Below are 19,470 nucleotides of genomic sequence, written 5' to 3' on the forward strand. Positions count from 1 at the left end.
AGAGAGGAGGGAGGAACCGCAGGAGAGAGAGAGAGAGGAAAGGTTTTCGCTGAAATTTTTGCATAAAAATCCGAGTTTAGCACTATTTATGCTATGGGATTCGTCAACGAGCCACGTCACCTCGTCAACGAGGTCCAAAGGCAATTCATCGACGAACTCTCCCCTTCGTCGACAAAATTCAGAGTCGCCCAAAACATCCTCTTGGTATCTTCTTGTTGACGAGGCACGCCTTCGTCGACGAGTCCATTATGCAACGTCGTTGACAAACGCTTCGTGTTCGTCGACGACGTTCCTTCTGTTACTGTTTCCATTTTCCTCTCTTTTTATTATTTAAAATACCATTAATCTTCGGATCGTTACATGTATAGTCTTAAATAATTTAATTCTTTCAAATATTCTTTAAATTAATATCGATTATGATTAAAAATTTCGAAGTGATAAATTTTTGAATGCCCTGCCATATTTATAAATACTTAAATTGATTTTACAAGTAATGTATATTAAGTATTTAAACTTCACTAGCGGTAAACACTACCTTTGTTATAGAAAGAAATCGAGATTTAGAAAAAATGTTATAATTGAATGAGATTCGACATTACGTTAAATATGAAATATATACGATGATTTTTGTTTCTTTTTAAATTTAGGCTTTTATCCCATAATTTTCTCCAGTGTTGTGATTAAAATGTACAAATTTGTGAAAAAATGAAAAATGTTTTTCATATATTTTTTTTATTATAAGGGATTTTTATTCATTATTGTGTCAAAATTTGAGCAGTTGTTTTTATTTTCAGTTTCTAAGAAATTCTATACATAATCCATAAAAATTAAAGTTCAATATTCAAATTTCATGCTCCTATATGTAAAGTAAGAGTCAAAAATTTAGAAAATAGTAATAAAAAAATGTTCTCCAACTTTTTAATGCAAATTTGAAAAATTAAAAAATAAGGTGCATTTTTAAAATTATTTGAAAAATTAGATATGAAAAGCAAAACTATTTTCATAAGGAAATAGTGACAAAACTGGTTATTTTTATTTATTTATTAATAAAAATATTGTGAAAATGAAAATTAGTTCTTTTTTTTTTTGTAATTTTTTTAGAAAATTCAAATGAAAATGAAAGGGTAAAAACTAACTTCCTTTAACTTTTGTTGAAAAACATGTACCTTCCCTAAGGTTTCAAAAATTTCAAAAACCTCCTATTTGGTTTTGAAATTTCACATACATCCCTTGAGATTTGTTAAAAGGATAGAAATTTTCCCTTATATTTGGTAAAAAGACAAACTTTTTTAGGGTTATTCCAAAAATCAAATCTTTGGTTAGGTCTATTAAAATTTTAAAATCCCTTGGAAGGTTCATGTGATTTTTGAAACCTTAGTGTAACGCCCCAGAAAATAATGTCTAAAAAATAATATGCATGGAAGTGATCTTAAACAATATATATACATTAAAATAATAATTAATTATTATTAATTAAATAATATAATATATTAATATAATATAATAATATAATAATATTATTTTATATATATATATATATATATATTGAATCCTCATATGCTTCCTGAGGATTCCAAAGATTGGAATTCAATTTCAATTGACCTCCCCAAACACTCACTCACTCACTCTCTCTCTCTCTCTCTCTCTCTCTCTTACCGTCTCTCTCGTCTCTCTCTCTCCTCCGTTCAACTCTCTACCTCTCCTCAATTTTCACGGCGAAACATGGGTCAATTGAAAAATGAAAAATATCCTTATGTTCAAATTTCAACCACGAACATTTTAACCGGAATGGATTCGTCGTTGGCATGTCGTAGGCACCACTCCAAGACTAAAGTAAAGGGAATAAATTATGTCAGGTATTTTCTAAAATTTAACCGATTAAATTATAATATGTGGTTACAGAAATTGATTTATATGTTTTGTGGGTATTCAAATATATGGAAATTAGATTTTAGATTATTATTATTATTATTATTACGAGTTGATTAAACCCTAAAGGAAGATGATTCATTTTATTTTTAGTGAAATGCATGTATATTATTCCAAACAGTAATTAAATTATGATTTAATACTCAAATTCTGTGACATGAATATATACTGATTTTTAAAAAAGTTGTATAAAAATTATGGAGATATGATATACATGGTTGTGTGCCGAGATATGATGTACATGTGGTTGTGTGTTGAGATATGATATATATGACTGTGTGCCGAGATATGATGTACATATGGCTGTGTGCCGAGATATGCTATGATATGATTTTATACAAAATAAATTGACAACATGTCAGATTTTATACGACTCTATTATATGAATTATACTATATAGTAGCAGAGTCCTGATGGACTATTTTATTAATGTTTGGAGCACGGTACTGTAGTTATGATAATGATAGTCAGTGCAACCACACTACTCGGGGAGGGTGTTGGTATTGGAAGTCAATTGGGCCTACAGAAAGATGTTGACGACCCCTAGGTTCAGACTAGGCTGCGGTAGGCCAATCATACTATAGATTTGTACAGTTTGACTTAACTTGGTGGTAGGCTAGCCATGGCTAAGTCCCACCTTTGGGCCGCATAACCCGATGATATGAGGTTATTACATGATGTATGAACGTCCATTTAGAGGAAAATTCCTTCTATATATATATACGTAAGATGATTTAATTATTGCAAAGAATTATGTGTTCGATACGGCGTGTTTTAAAAAAAAAAAATGTGTTTTTATATATGTATATATAGAGGTGTGAGTTCATGTTACATGTTTTGTCAGTTAAATTTAATTGAATAACGGATGTATATATTTGGAATACTAAAATTCATATTGCCACACACTGATAATAATTTATTCCTTTTTATTGAAAGGTGTCTCATCTCGTCATTATCGAATATTTTTCAGATGCCATGAGGAATATAACAGTAATTAGAATAGCACAGTGGAAACGTGGGTGAGATAGAAGGTTTTATTTAGAATAAATTATATTGTTTTATTATAAGGGATTTTTTATTCATTATTGTGTCAAATTTGAGTAGTTGTTTTTATTTTCAATTTCTAAGAAATTCTATGCATAATTCATTAAAATTAAAGTTTAATATTCAAATTTCATGCTCCTATATGTAAAGTAAGAGTCAAAAATTTAGAAAATAGTAATAAAAAAAAATGTTCTCCAACTTTTTAATGCAAACTTGAAAAATTAAAAAATAATGTGCATTTTTGTAATTATTTGAAAAATTAGAAATGAAAAACAAAACTATTTCCATAATGAAAGGGTAAAAACTAACCTTCTCTAACTTTTGTTGAAAAACATGTACCTTCCCTAAAGTTTCAAAAATTTCAAGAACCTATTATTAGGTTTTGAAATTTCACATAGAAATTTGCTAAAAGGATAGAGATTTTCCCTTATATTTGGTAAAAAGACAAACTTTTTTAGGGTTATCCCAAAAATTAAATCTTTGGCTAGGTCTATTAAAATTTTAAAATCCCATGGAAGGTTCATGTGATTTTTGAAACCTTAGTGTAACGCCTGAGAAAATAATGTTAAGAAAATAATATGCATGGAAGTAATCTTAAATATATATATATATAAATGTATTAAAATAATAATTATTAATTAAATAATATAATATAATAATATAATAATATATTAATATAATATAATATAATAATATTATAATATATATATATATCAACTTCAATCCTTATATGCTTCCTGAGGATTCCAAACATTGGAATTTAATTTCAATTAACCCCCCAAACAGTCGTGCTCTCTCTCTCTCTCTCTCTCTCTCTCTCTCGTTTCTCTCTCTCCTCCGCTCAACTCTCTACCTCTCCTCAATTTTCTCAACGAAACGTGGGCCAATTGAAAAACGGAAAATATCCCGAGGTTCTAATTTCTGCCACGAACATTTTAACTGGAGTGGATTCATCGCTGGCATGAAGTACGCACCACTCCAAGACTAAGGTAAGGGGAATAAATTATGTCAGATATTTTCTAAAATTTAACTGCTTAAATTATAATATGTGGTTACAGAAATTGATTTATATGTTTAAAAATTGGATTTTGGATTATTATTATTATTATTATTATTATTATTATTATTATTATTATGAGTTGATTAAACCCTAAAGGAAGATGATTCATTTTATTTTTAGTGAAATGCATGTATATTATTCCAAAGAGTTATTAAATTATGATTTAATACTCAAATTCTGTGACATGAATATATACTGATTTTTAAAAAAGTTGTATAAAAATTATGGAGATATGATATATATGGTTGTGTGCCGAGATATGACGTACATATGACTGTGTGTCGAGATATGCTATGATATGATTTTATACAGAATAAATTGAGAACATGTTAGATTTAATATGACTATATTATATGAATTATGTTATATAGTAGCAGAGCCTTGATGGATTGTTTCATTAATGTTTGGAGCACGGTACCGTAGTTATGATAATGATAGTCAGTGCATTCATACTACTCGGGGAGGGTGTTGGTATTGAAAGTCGATTGGGCATGCGGAGAGATGTTGACGACCCCTGGGTTCGGACCAGGCTGCGGTAGGCCAATTGTACTACAAATGCGTACAATTTGACTTAGTCTGGTGGTAGGCTAGACATGGCTAAGTCCCGCTTTCGGGCTACACAATCCGATCATATGAGGTTATTACATGATGATGTATGAACGTCCATTCAGAGGAAAATTTTTATGTATATATATACGTATGATGATTTAATTATTGCAGAGAATTATGTGTTCGATACGACGTGTTTTTTTATTTATTTTTAAATTTGTGTTTATATATATAGAGGTGTGAGTTCATGTTACATGTTTTTTCAGTTAAATTTAATTGAATAATGGACGTATATATTTGGAATAGTAAAATTCATATTGCTACACACTAATAAAAATTTATTCCTTTTCACTGAGAGATGTCTCATCCCGTCATTATCGAATATTTTTCAGATGCCATGAGGAGTATAATAGTAATCAGAGTAGTGCAGTGAAAGCGTGGGTGGGATGAAAGGTTTTATTTAGAATAAATTATGTTTTCTAAATTGTGCAAAAATAGTTTGGAGGGCAAGGAAATCCTTCGTCAAAATTCCAAAAAAAAAGTACAATTTAGCATGTTTTTGCAAAACAAACTTGTACTCATATAACCAAATAACAAAGCACAAAAAGCATGTTCTTGTCAAGAACATATTTTATTTTTGTATTTAATACAAGGCAATCAATTAAACAACTTACAATCTAGAAAACATGAATAAAAATAGTCGAAGTTAAAACAAATAGCATTTGAAAAAGAGAGAAGGGGAAGGCAAGGGAGAGAAGTAGGTTATACATTCATTTAATCCAAGCCTAATCAAAATCCAGAGAGAGAGAGAGAGTATATAGGGTAGGAGAGGTTTTGTCTTTCTAAAAGGGGAACTTGAAATTGCCATTTTTGCAGCTAAACTAAAGCAATATTTTTAAAATATTTCGAAAGAGGGAGAAATTTTGAGAAAAATAATTTATCTTTATATGGATTAACTTATGTTCAAAGAGAGAGATTGAGATAATTTGGGAAAGAATCAATTGTGGGGCCATTGGGCTATGGCTTCATATGACATGACCTACTAGCCTCTACTTGGAGAGTGATGAGAAGGGGAGAGAGAAGTGAATTTGGGCAAAGATGATTTTGGCAATTGCTAAGTAGATTTGTGGGCCTCTAGTTTTCTATTATTTTGTATTTATTTAATGGTGTAAAATGTTTTTGTATTGGTTGCATTTTTAAAATCTTTTAATTCAAAAACACAAGTAAAGATTTTGACAATCTTCTAGTTCACAATTGGAGATTTATAGGCTGAAGAAGCTCCCCCCTACCCACACCAAAATTTTACGTGTATATTGTTGAAACGTGTCGTTAAGTCAAAATAATTACCAATGGAGTTAATTTAAATGGGGAATTCAAAATGAGAAATAAGATGGGATGAAATATGATATATATATATATATATATATATATATATATATATATATATATATATAGACACACACATACATACACACATAGTAATAGTTGCGCTATTAACTCATCATTTCATGGATGCTGTTAGATTATGTAATTAACTTATTAATTGATCTTCTAACTATGCTTATGACCAAGGAGCCGACAATCAAGGTTTATAATTAGAATAGAATTTGAGAGTATGGTTTTGCGAGAAGAAGGCACTAATGTCCTTACACACCTATTTTTGTGGGTGGTACCTATTTAACAATGTACCTATTTAAAAACTAATCTCCTCTAACTTTTGTTGAAAAACATGTACCTTCCCTAAGGTTTAAAAAATCTTAGAGACCTCCTCTTGTTAGGTTTTGAAAATTTCACAAGCATCCCTTGAGATTTTCTAAAATGATAGAGATCTCCCCTTATATTTGGAAAAAAAAAAAAAAAAGACAAGCTTTTTTTAGGGTTATCTCAAAAATCAAATCTTAGGCTAGGTCTGTCAAAATTTTAAAATCTCAAGGAAGGTTCGTATGATTTTTGAACCTTAAGAAAAGTTATGTCCTTTTGTCAAATCGTAAAAGAGGTCAATGTCTTTTGTCCAAAATTAAAATTATTTTCTATAATTAAACAAACCCTAGTAATCCACTAAAGCTACTTTTGGCAAGACCTACTAGCTTCTGCTTCAAGAGTGATGAGAAGGGGAGAGAGACAAGTAAATTTGGGGAAAGATGATTTTGACAATTGCTGAGTGGATTTGTGGACCTCTAGTTTAATTGTTTTGTATTTATTTAATGGTGTAAATATTTTTTTATTGATTGCTTTTAAATATTTTAATTCAAAAACACAAGTAGATTTTGACAATATTTTAGTTCACGATTGGAGATCAAGAGGTTGAAGAAGCTCCCCCCCCCCCCCCAAAAAAAAAGTTTACTTGTATATTGTTGAGGGCGAGGGTGGGCTAGGTCGTTGCCCCAAAGTGACGTCAGCACCCGGGTATGGTGTCAAATATGTGAGGGTTCCTACATCATTTATGGACGTGAGTATATAAAGAAGTTAGTTTTGGAAACTAAGATTAGATTAGCAACTTGGAATATATGGATGCTTATAGGTAAAAACATGAAAATTGTAGATACAATGATTAAAAGAGGAATTAATATAATTTGCCTTCAAGAAACTAAGTGAGTTGGGGAGAAAGTTAGAGCAATTGATAAATCAAGATTTAAACTTTAATAATGGAAATGTAGTAACCCGAAAAAAAATATTATTAATCAATTAAATAATTAAATATTATTAAATTAATTAATTAAATAAACAAATAAAAGGAATAGTATGGAAAAAAAACTAATTGAAATAAAGGTACATATATATATATATATATATATATATATATATATATGTAAAGAAGCTTAACCTGTAAGCTATTGAACTGGACTTTCTAGGCACCACTCTAAAGCGAGGGTGAGATTTAGGGAATTAAGAAAATTGGTTATTTTTGAAAGTTTAATTGTTTATTTGAAATTTATGTGCCTAAGAAATGTTAAAATAGTATTTTATTTAGGATTGATTTGATTGAACTAGGGTTATTGAATCAGGGTTCAGGTGAGCACCACAGACATCATTTTGGGGTCCCTACGGGCGTAATTCAGGAAACCAGGTAAGGGGAATAGATTAAGCTAGTAATTTTTGTGAATTCACCGGTTAAAATGGAAATTATATGTGTTTATAAATGTATATGATTTTCAGGTGAGTTTTAAAAGAAAGTCAACCGTTTGAATTGTGGTTTTTGAGCCTAGGGTTATAATTATTATTTGTGAAAATGGAATGATGAAAGTAATGGATTTTCTGAATAATTGTGGAGATAATTAAATGTGCATTTTCTGTAATGTGAATGATGAATGTGGGTTGATGTATTTTTAGTAAATGTATAAATATGTGTTGACTTTTTGAGTCTGATCTCTGGTTTTGATTATGACAAACTGCATATTACTAATGTGTGTGCTTAGTACTTGAATAGGTCATTAATTCAGTGCACACACATGAGAAAGGATTGATGGAAGCCTAAAAGTCTTAAAGATCATACTTCTAGCATATTCAATGAGAAAATGAAGGGAAAAGAAGAAGACCTGCTTATTCTTCATTTGTAAATGCATTTATTATATTTGGATCTATAATAATTTATATCGGTGTATAATAATGTCTGCATGTCATGCATATAGGTATTTGTAAGCTTAAAATGACTATAAACTAACCATAGGGAACCGAATGTCATTAGGGCACCCTTCAATCGACCAACGCCGAATTTTTTTGGTGTCCTCAAAGACCTTAGAAGGCCTTTAGGTCCATGCACAAACACATTAGATGTCCCCATTATCACTTGCACAATCAGGGGATCAACTTGAAATAAATTGGACAAAATAAGCAAGTTTGGTCGACCGACCCAACCAAGCTTATTCAGCTTGTTCGACCGAACCAGTCAGAGGTCAATGTTTTGACCATATCACGGTTAACTGAACCTTGCCAAGTTCACACATCTTGGTCGACCGAACTCCCATCGGGTCAACGGTTTGACCCCTCGGTCGACTGACCAGAAATATATAGGCAACGCCCTGGTCGACTGAACCCCCACATGGGAGATTCCAATCGTCTTGTCGACCGAACTTCATAGTTTTAAAGAGACTGGTTGACCGAATCGCGCGGATTTGGGAAAATCGCCTTTAAGACCCTTAGTATGGTCGACCGAACTCTCATTTCATTTTTTGCACGGTTGATCGAACTCTGTCACTTGGTCAATCGAACCTCAAGTTCGATCGATCGGTGCTCTCGGATTGGATAATTTTTTACCGAGGTTAAAAATTTTTAAACAGGGTTAATTTTGCTAAATTGTTTTAAAACAATTCTAATAATTCCCTATATGTCCTAAACAGTCATAATTTGGCCTTTGTCTATAAATATGAGTTCATTTATGAGGATTAGCAACCGATTAGCAAAAATCATTAGCCAAAATCCTCTCTATTTCAAATCCTATTTTGCTCAAATAATCTCATATTCTCATTCCTTTGATACATTTTAGTATTGTGAGAGCATATGGATGTGCTAGTGCTTGTTAAATATTACTAATACTCCCATTGCCTTGATTGTTTACTGATATTGATTTTGGGGGAGTTTAGTTAAAGATTATCCCACAAATTTGAACATTATAAATCTTGTGTTGGGATAGACTAACAAGCTTAAGGATCTTTGCATAGTCATTGCAAGATTCCTATAGCTTTGATTTTGTTATGCAAAATATTTGTTTCTACAAGTTACAATATTTTCAAAACCATTCCTGTGTTCATTTCATTGAAGGAAATATTTTGAGGTAGTTTGAATATGTGCTTAGCATCTTTGAAACCCCAATTTCTCATTGAGATTCAATATTACTTGTTTCAAAGATATAGAACACTCGTGAATATTCTAGTGATAATATCTTGTTGAGTGTTGTTTGCACAAATATTCACATCACTGAGCTTACATTTACCTATATAGTTGATGTGTATTTGATTGATTACATTTGGTACATATTTGTTTGATTGAGAAGCATAATCACTGTACCTTGTTATATTGTGAAAAATATTGTTGTATTCCAAGTGTGGCCTGAGGGGGTGGTAATACAGCCCAATAATGATTGTATGTAAAGGTTGAGGTCAGCCTTGTGCTAATTGATCTGATTGTTTAGGTGCCGCTCCACTCGTTAAGTGAGCCCATAGTGTAATCCTTGTACTAGTAAGCCAAGACGGGGACGTAGGTAGGATTGGCCGAACCCCGATATCATACTCGGTGTCAAGTTTACTTGTCCTGCATTATATTTTGTTTTGTGCGTGATTTAAATTTCCTACTGAATATACTGCATATCTAATTGACACAAAATTACTTTTTGGTTGAGAAATACTGAAATTGTGGTGCATATTCTAAAAATTAGTTAATATATCATATGTGCAATTTCATATATATTTAGACTGCCCTTAGGTTGCATAATACTGTTGATCTGGTTTAACCTAGGAGGAATAAATTTTAAATACCCGATTCATCCCCCCTTCTTGGGTTTGCACCAAAGCTAACAATATATGTATTATTCTAAATCGTGTGGCATGAGTAAAAAGAATATATTGCGATGAATTGTGACATATATATATATTTATGAGATGTTGGAAATACTGAAATGCGTTGAGAATATTTATTGTGTGTGATTGTTAAATCAAAGTTGAATGTGAATGTTAAATTGCAAGTTATGGTTTGAGAACTCTGGTGGATTATGGTTTCATGTTTATGCACAGTACTATTGCGCATGATTTTTGGCAAAGATTAGTGCACCCACACATCTCGTGGAGAGTGTGGAGACAGGATGGTCGATTGTGTTGTGTAAGGTAAAGATTCCCCCTGCTGGGAAAGCCAATTTGACTTACAAACTGAAGAGGTTGTTTTTTATTTAACTCTGGTGGGCCGACCAGGGTTAAGTCCAGCCTTCGGGTCACACAACCCGTCATGGGGGGAAGCATGACAGTGTTTATCCATCTGGCTGTGAGTTATGAATGCATAATTGTAAATTCAACCAACATATAATATAAGAACAGTGATTGTGAATACAAATTACAGAAAGGGTTCCGGGGGACAGCGAGACGTAACGCCCTAGTGATGATTATTGAGAAAGGTCTCGAGGGACGGCGATACATAACGCCCCGATGACGTGGAAGTGAGATTTTTGTGATGTGAAATGCTGAGAAGTGTGAAAAATAGGAACTTGAAAAGATAAATAATACAGAGATAACAAACACAAAGTAAAGTAATAAATGTATTATATATATATATATTTTCTTCGCCCGAGGGCTTGCTGAGAAAGGCGAGTGTCCTAATAGGTATCAGATGAAGCCATACCGGGTTGCATAATGTATTAGGGCAGAGGGAAGCTACTTGTATGGATGAGTAATCTTCCCTATCCTTGAGAACCTTCGCTGATAAATAATTGTGTGAATGTGTGTGAATACGAGATAAACTATCTATTTGAGGGCTTACTGAGTAAGGTAAATGCCCTGATGAGCATTAGTTGTAGTCATACCCAGTTGCATAAGGTATTAGAGCAGAGGAGTGTTACTTGTATGGCCAGTTAATCATCCCAATTCTTGGAAAACTTTCGTTAATAAAATACGCTATATGTGTGTGAGTACGAACAGAGAATGATTTCATAATTATGGATTAATTTGTAAATGATGATTATATTTTGTACACAAACCTCATGATAGCTACACACTGGTATTAATCTATTCCATCTTACTAAGATGTGTCTCACCCATTATACAAGTCATCTTTTTCAGGACCTCCGCGTGATCGAACTTAGCGAGCTCGGGGTTGAGTTTGTTGGCATAGCATTTTTGTGAGAGGGTACAAATTTTGGTTGTATTTTTTTGGTTTATGTTTTTCAGTTTTCTGAGATATATATATGAATACTGAATGTTGGGAAATACTGTTTTGGGGTGTTTATATAGTACTCTGGTATATTATTGAGAATGTTTATTTATTTTTCCGCTGTGTGATTGAAGTTATGGTATCAGACACAGGTGATTGGATCACATCACACCTTGGGCCCCACCTGGCGGGTTTGGGGCGTGACAGGAAAAGAAAAACATTAGAATGGAGTAGGAATTATTGTAGAAAAATGCTTAAAAGATAGCGTTGTTGATGTAAACAAAATAGGGGATAGAATTATAAAAATTAAGATGGTATTAGGCTAAGAGATAATAAATGTCATAAGTGCTTATACTCCTCAAGTTAGCTTAGCAGAAAATCTTAAGAGCCAATTTTGGGAAGATATGGATAGTATTATACACGGTATACCAGGGACTGAGAAAATATTTATAGGAGGAGACCTGGATGGACACGTTGGAAGGGATAATAAAAGTTATGAGAGGATATGGATATGGAGATAAAAATGATTCTGGGGAGATGATCTTAGATTTCGCTATGTCATATGATTTTAGTATAATAAATACTTGTTTTAAGAAGAGAGAAGAACATTTAATAACCTTTTAAAGTTGACAAAATAGAAGTCAAATATACATATTTATATAACAAGGAGGGTAGATCATTTATCATGCAAGGATTGTAAAGTTATTCCAAGTGAAAGCCTAACCATGCAACATAGATTCTTAGTGTTAGATATATGTATTAAAAAATGGAAGAAACATGATAAAATAAACTAGTGTAAGAGAATTAAGTAGTGGAACCTACAAGGAGAAAATATAATAAAATATAAAGATAAAATGATCAAAGATGGGGATTGGACTATAGAGGATGAGATAGATACAAATACTCTTTGGAGTAGATTAGCTAGTTCTATTAAAAAAATAAAACTAAAAGAGATTTTAGGAGAATCAAGGGCAAAATTCTCCAATAGAAAAGAAAGTTAGTGGTGGGATAAAGATGTCCAAAAAGTCGTAAAGACAAAAAGAACTTGGTATAAAACGTGACAAAAATGTAGAAACATGAATAACTTTGAAAAGTATATAAAGAGCCGAGAAAAGATGCAAAAAAAGGTAGTTACTGAAGCTAAATACAGATCATTTAATAGTTTGTATAATAGTTTAGATACAAAAAAAGAAAAAGAAAAAGGAAAAAAAGATATATTTAAACTTGCTAAAGCTAGGGAAAGGAAGGGTAAGGATTTAAGAAATGTAAAATATATAAAAAGTAAGGATGATATTGTCTTGGTTAAGGACGAAGACATTAAGGAAAGGTGGTGAAGTTAATTTAGTAAGTTGTTTAATGAATAGAAGACTTAAACTTAAATTTTACAAATGAAGAAAAGACTAAAAATATGAGATTTGTTCACAAAATTAGAGTTAACGAAGTTAAATTTGCACTAAAAAAGATGAAAAATGAGAAAACTATAGGAGCAGATAACATCCCAATTAAAGTTTGGAAATGCTTAGATGGTAATGGAATTATATGGTTAACTAATTTATTTAATACAATTATAAAAACTAAGAAAATGTTAGATGAAAGGAGGAAAAACACTTTAATACCGATATACAAAAATAAAAGAGATTCAAAATTGTAATAACTATCGAGAAATTAAACTTATGAGTCATATGATGAAACTATGAGAAAGGGTAGTTAAGAAAGATTAATGTTAGAAACAAAGGCCTGAGAAAATCAATTTGGTTTTATGCTTGGGAGATCTATTATTGAAGCTATATATCTTTTAAGAAGATTAATGAAATAGTTTAGGGAAAAGAAGAGGGACTTGCATATGGTTTTTATTGACCTAGAGAAAGCATATGATAGAATATATAGGGAAGTTCTATGATGGGTTTTAGAAAAAAAAAAGTGTATGTGTAGGTATAATGATGTCATTAAGGATATGTACGATAATGTAATGACTAGTGTAAGGACTATAGATGGAGAAATTAGAAAATTTCCAATCATCATAGGTGTACTTTGAGCCCTTATCTTTTTGCTTTAGTAATGGATCAATTGACTAAAAGTATTGAAAAAGGAGGTTCCATGGTATATGTTGTTTGCTGATGATATTATATTAATTAATGAAACTAGGGGCATTAGAGAGGCCGAGTTAGAATTATGGAGAGAAACTTTAGAATCTAGAGGCTTTAGGATAAGTAGAAATAAGACAAAATATATGAAATGTAATTTCATTAATGGTAGGAGGAACATTGTAGACAAAGTTAAACTTGACGATAAAGAAATAAATAACACTTGTAAATTTCAATACCTTGGATCTATTATGTGAGTTGAAGGATAAATTGAAAATGATGTAATGCATAGAGTTAAAGTAGGTTGGGTAAAATGGAGAAGTGCTTCAAGTGTGTTTTGTGATCGTAAAGTACCCTTATAATTAAAAGGAAAGTTTCATAGGATGGATATAAGACCAGTTATGCTATATGGATCAGAATGTTGGGCGATGAAGAAACAAAATATCCAAAAAGTAAAAGTTATTGAGACGAGAATGCTTAGATGGATTCTTGGTATAACATTGAAAGATAAATTAAAGAATGAACACATTCACGGTATGTTATGTGTAGCTCCTATAGAAGATAAGATAAGGGAGGGATGACTCAGATGATATGGACACTTGTAACGTAGGCCATATAGTGCACTAGTGAGGAAGAGTGAGTTAGTTATTGTGGGGGGGGGGGGGTTAGTAGAAGGGGTAGGGGTAGTTTAAAATAATTTGGAAGGAGATAGTGGGTAAGGATTTAATAGCCTTGAATTTATCAAAATAAATAGTCCATGATCGCAAAAATTGATGGAAAAGGATTTATATATCCGACCCCACCTAATGGGACTTAAGGCTTTGTTTTGTTGTTGTTTGTTGTTTATTATTGAAACGTGCCGATAAACCAAAATAATTACCAATGGAGTTAATTTAAATAGGGAATTCAAAATGAGAAATAACATGAGATGAAATATAATATTAATATATATATAGACACACACACAAATACATACACACTAATAGGGGTGCTATTAACTTATCTTATCATGGATGCCATTGAATTATCTAATTGACTTACTTATTAATTGATCTTCTAACTATGCCTATGATCACCAAGGAACCAATAATCAAGGTTTATAATTAGAATTGAAATTGAGAGTACAATTTTGCGAGAAGAAGGCACTAACATCCCATACACACCTATTTTCATCAGTGGCACCTATTTAACAATGTATAGTCACCAAGAAAGTGAATTGCCCTATAATTTAAAATTATTGCCCATTCATTATATATTGAATAACATTCCTCACTATAGTTTGATGCAAGAAATATAATGATTCCATCATCTCAAGAAACCCTAGAAGGGTTCTAGTGCGTCCCTCTATGGAGTCCATTGTTGGATTGGTAGAATTACTGTTTTTAAAAGATTCAACAAAGTGTACTAACACAAGCATGGATTTGAAGAGACAATAAGGTACATCATGCAAAGAATAATAAAATCTAGAGTACAAAAATGAGAAACAAGATCCACGAGAATGGTAATTCAATTCATAATACCTAAAAGAGATCATACTCAATAAGGACAAGCGCAATACTTTTTGAAAATAAGGAAGTTAAGGTCTCATGAAAAAATTATCCTAATGCTAAAAGAGGTTAAAAAAAAAAAAACATAGAAGTATAGTCTTCGATTCTCAAAGGGTTCTATTTTTCTAAAATAAGAAACAAAACCGAAGACAAACCTTTATATAGAAGGAAAACCAATTATTCATTGATTTTCCATTTTTATAATTTTTTACTTTTGATGAATTTGAAACCCTATTCTTATTCGAAATGCTTCCAAGGAAACCATAGAGACCTTAGAAACCCTAGAAGACACACCCAAGCTTTTTAATTCTACAATTTCCCTATTTTATTTTTTCTTTAAAGATTTTTTCAAGATTTTTTTTTTTTCATTTTTAGAGCTTTACTTTATTTTCTGTTTTTTTTTTAAAATGACAATTTGGAAACCCTATCCTACATTGAAGGTTTAAAACCCTAAACATTAACCTAAGAATTTTTCTTATTTTATAAAACATTTTCTTGCATCTCTTTAGATTTTCATTCATAATAAATCAAATAATAACCAAAATAGTAATAAGAAAAATATATAAACAAATAACAATAATAACAACAATTAGGTAATAGGTAAAAAAAAAAAAAATTCATCATATTCTAAAGATTTTTTTTCCATGTTGATATGAATTATTATTCCACTTAAAACTAATTAAACTAGAAAAAAAAAAGTGGTCAGGTCAACTCAATTAAAGTTTATGTGGCATGCGAGGGCACATGACTCCCCCAACCCACCTTTGTCTTCCTCTTGCTAGCACACTAAGGTTCCTGTAAACCCCAATTGTGGTGCCTCCTAGGCTTTAGCCACCTTGCATGCCGCTGAGCTCTCCTCATGCCACCATGCCCTCCCTTACTGTTGTTAGACGATGTTGTTAGCGACTCTCTCTCTCTCTCTCTCTCTCTCTAGCATATGGCTGATATGACAATCATGGATTTTAATTGTCTCCAATGTCTCTTCCTTGTGTTATCAAGCTATAAACCATTGTTAGGAACCTCTAAGTTTCACTACAAGCGCTAATGACCCCGTTCTCTATTTTCCTTTCTCCATCCTACATCCATTGCTCTCTCTCTTACCCCCCTTCTCTGTAGTAGTAGCCCAACAAAGGTTCCATGGGAGAGCTTCGAAGGTTGTAGACCTATGATCTTATCCCTTCAAAAGTATTCCTACATACAAATATATTTATGGTGTTTGTATGTGCATGCATATGATGTGCAACCAATGTACATACTCTCTCTCTCTCTCTCTCTCTCTCTCTCTCTCTCACACACACACACACACAAACATGCATGAATTTATGCTTGTTCCACCCATCTATATATCTACCTATGTCCTTAGTGTTGCCTTCTTTATCACTTATGCGAACATATCTTAATAAGAGTACATGAACATGCATTAAGGGAAAAGAATAATGAAAAAGGCAGATAAAGAAGAGAAGGAGAACAATGAGGAATTATCATGGAATTCATTGAACCATATATGTGAAGATTATTCAAATAAACTCTTAATATCAATTCATAAACCATACGAACCACATTCATAAACTCAACTATTCAAAATCAGAGAAAGGTGCAAGGCCATATCTTGCTCCCCTCCTTCAACTCTCTTTCAAGAATACCCAAGAATGTTAAGGATAAACAATGAAATATTAAATTTTTGATGTAAAGGAATAATCCACCTATACTTAAAGAAATCATCAACCAAACAAGCATGATATCTGAATTTTTCCATAGAAAGAACAGAAGCGAGTCCCTAAAAATCACAATGATTTTTTTCAAAGATACTAGTACTTAAGTGTTCTGAGCAAGAGAAAGGTATACAACTAAGTTTTCCTAATTGAAAACTATCACAAAGATGCTGAGATTTTGTTGTCCCTACAACATCAATTAATTCCTTATTTTTTATCATTTGCAAAGCTAAATACTGGGGGGGTGGCTGAGGCATTGATGCCAAACTTCTGCAGTGTTAGATTTGAATTGATGAGGGAAATATAGTTTTGGTGAAGTGGGTAGGATATAGAGATCACCCTTGCGTTTCCTGTCATCATTGCTTGTCCTATTTCCCTTTCCTTAGCACAAAAATCAATATTAGGAAATTCACAATTAACAGGAAATTGAGTAGTTAACTAACTTACAGAGAGTAAGTTCTTTGTTAGGTTTGGAACTAATAATACATTATTTAGAGGTAAGGAAGATTTTTTATTTTTTATTTATATATAAGAGTCTCAAATTGCAAGAATTTTCATAGAAGATCCATCTCCAATTAGCACTAAGTCGGAACTAGAATATTTTCGAAAGTTAGTTAACATACCTAGCTTCCCAGTCATGTGATAGGAAGCCCCAGTGTCTATAGTCCATTCTGTGTCTGCAATGGTGTTGTCCAGCGCTAATACTGCAAGTGGTTGTGGAATGTCATCTTGAGGAGTTGATTTCTTTGGTACCCACCCAACATATCTTAACAATGTGGTCCATTATGCCACAATATTGACATTATTGGTCACGATACTTGTCCCTCTCGGCAGGTGCCATGCGACATTCACCTGGTGGTGGAGGATGACACTATGTATTTGTAGGAGAGGTATTATTTGTGTGGGTTTTGCCTTTATCCACATGAAATAGCATAATAATGACTAAAAATTCATTTATAATGATAAATTTGCCATTCTTTTGGGCGATTTATACAATTTTGATTAGAAAAATGAAATAAATTTTTTTATTGGAGATGAATTTCTTACGGTTATACTATTTCACTCATGTGACAAGCAAAAAAGGCGACAAATTATCCTTTGTTGAAAATTTATTTGAATACTTGATGGTAAATAAACATATAGAGTATATCCCAAACATAAAATGTTTAAGGGACGCTCAAATGACTTTTAAAATTTTGGAGAGATCGCCATCTTTTGCTTAACTTTGAAGAGTTTAGTGTCTTTTGTCACTAATTTTTGTAGTCTTAAATAGTTTAATTCTTTCAAATATTCTTTTAATTAATATCAATTATGATTAGAAATTTCATAGTGATAAATTTTTAAATGCCTTGCCATATTTATAAATATTAGCTTTGGTGGCTACATGAGCTTAATTGTCTTGTTTTGATGATAACAACCCATTAGTAGTTCTAGGTAAGCTTATCTTTGCATGTTAACCCATGGTAAGTATAAACACAAATGCAAAGATTAAGCAAAGTCCTAATAGGTTAGACATCATAAAAAAAGGGGGAGAATATTGGCCTTGTTGGCTACACTATCATATTTAATGTGTTTTGATGATATTATCCTATTTGTTATTCTTAGTGTTTTCCTATCTTTGTAGATCATGTTTAGTACAGGCACTCATACATGAAGTATTGGTCAAAAGGCAAAGATCGGACTGAGTTGACATTTGAATAGGAAAGTTCAAATGGACACTCACTCGGAAAGGACTTAAGCACACCAAAGAAAGCTTAGTGTAGAATTATTTGTATTAAGGAGTGTTTGAGGTAGTAGTTTTTGTATCTCTTATTGGTTTTTGTTTCATGCATGATTTCTGAGCAAGAGTTGAGCAAAATGCATATATACTAGGACACATGAGTTTATAGGATTTCATCTAACTCACAAACACAAACTTAACATTCATAGTTTTCAAATATAAAACAAAGAGTTTGTCAAAAGAATCCTAAACTCAAATATGTTTTCTGAAGGGACAAGTTTTCAAACATTCTAATACTTTAGACATTTTCATACTTGGTCTCAGTTTTATCAAAATGAGTCTTATGTCCAAAAGCTTCAAGAAGTCAAGCATATTTTCAATAAAGGACATACCAAGTTTATAAGATATCAAAATGGTCTTTCAAATGTGTTTTATTTATCAAGATATCTTATACTCAAACAGAAACTCATTTGGACAAGTATTAATCTTTATTAGAATTAATATTTTTAATATTATTTTGTCCAAGAATGTTTAAAATCATTAAAAGGCTAATTGGCATGGAAAAATAGGGGACTCGTAGACTAGTGGGTAGCACTCATCGACTAGAAAATCCAGCAGTTGATCTAATCTCGCAGCCTAGGTGACTAGTTGACTAGTACATGGTACTAGTCGACTAGTGGGCGGGACTAGTTGACTAGTGGGTGAGACTAGTTGACTAGTGGCCTCGAGCCCAGCACTGCAATGACTAGAACTCGAGCCATCAGAATGGGATTCACTCCCAACGGCTAGTTAACAATCAAAATGAGTTCTTGGCTATAAATACAAGTCCATAGACTTGATTTAACATGGAATTGAAGGCTTTTGATCATTCTTAATGAAAAATATTTTTGAATCCAAAACCTATGCACTTTGCACTTTGCTTTTTAGTTATTCATTTCAAGTGCTCATTCTCTCTTGCTCTCTATTCTTGTGT

This window comes from Malania oleifera, chromosome 1, assembly GCF_029873635.1.
Source record: "Malania oleifera isolate guangnan ecotype guangnan chromosome 1, ASM2987363v1, whole genome shotgun sequence".
Lineage (NCBI taxonomy): Eukaryota > Viridiplantae > Streptophyta > Magnoliopsida > Santalales > Ximeniaceae > Malania > Malania oleifera.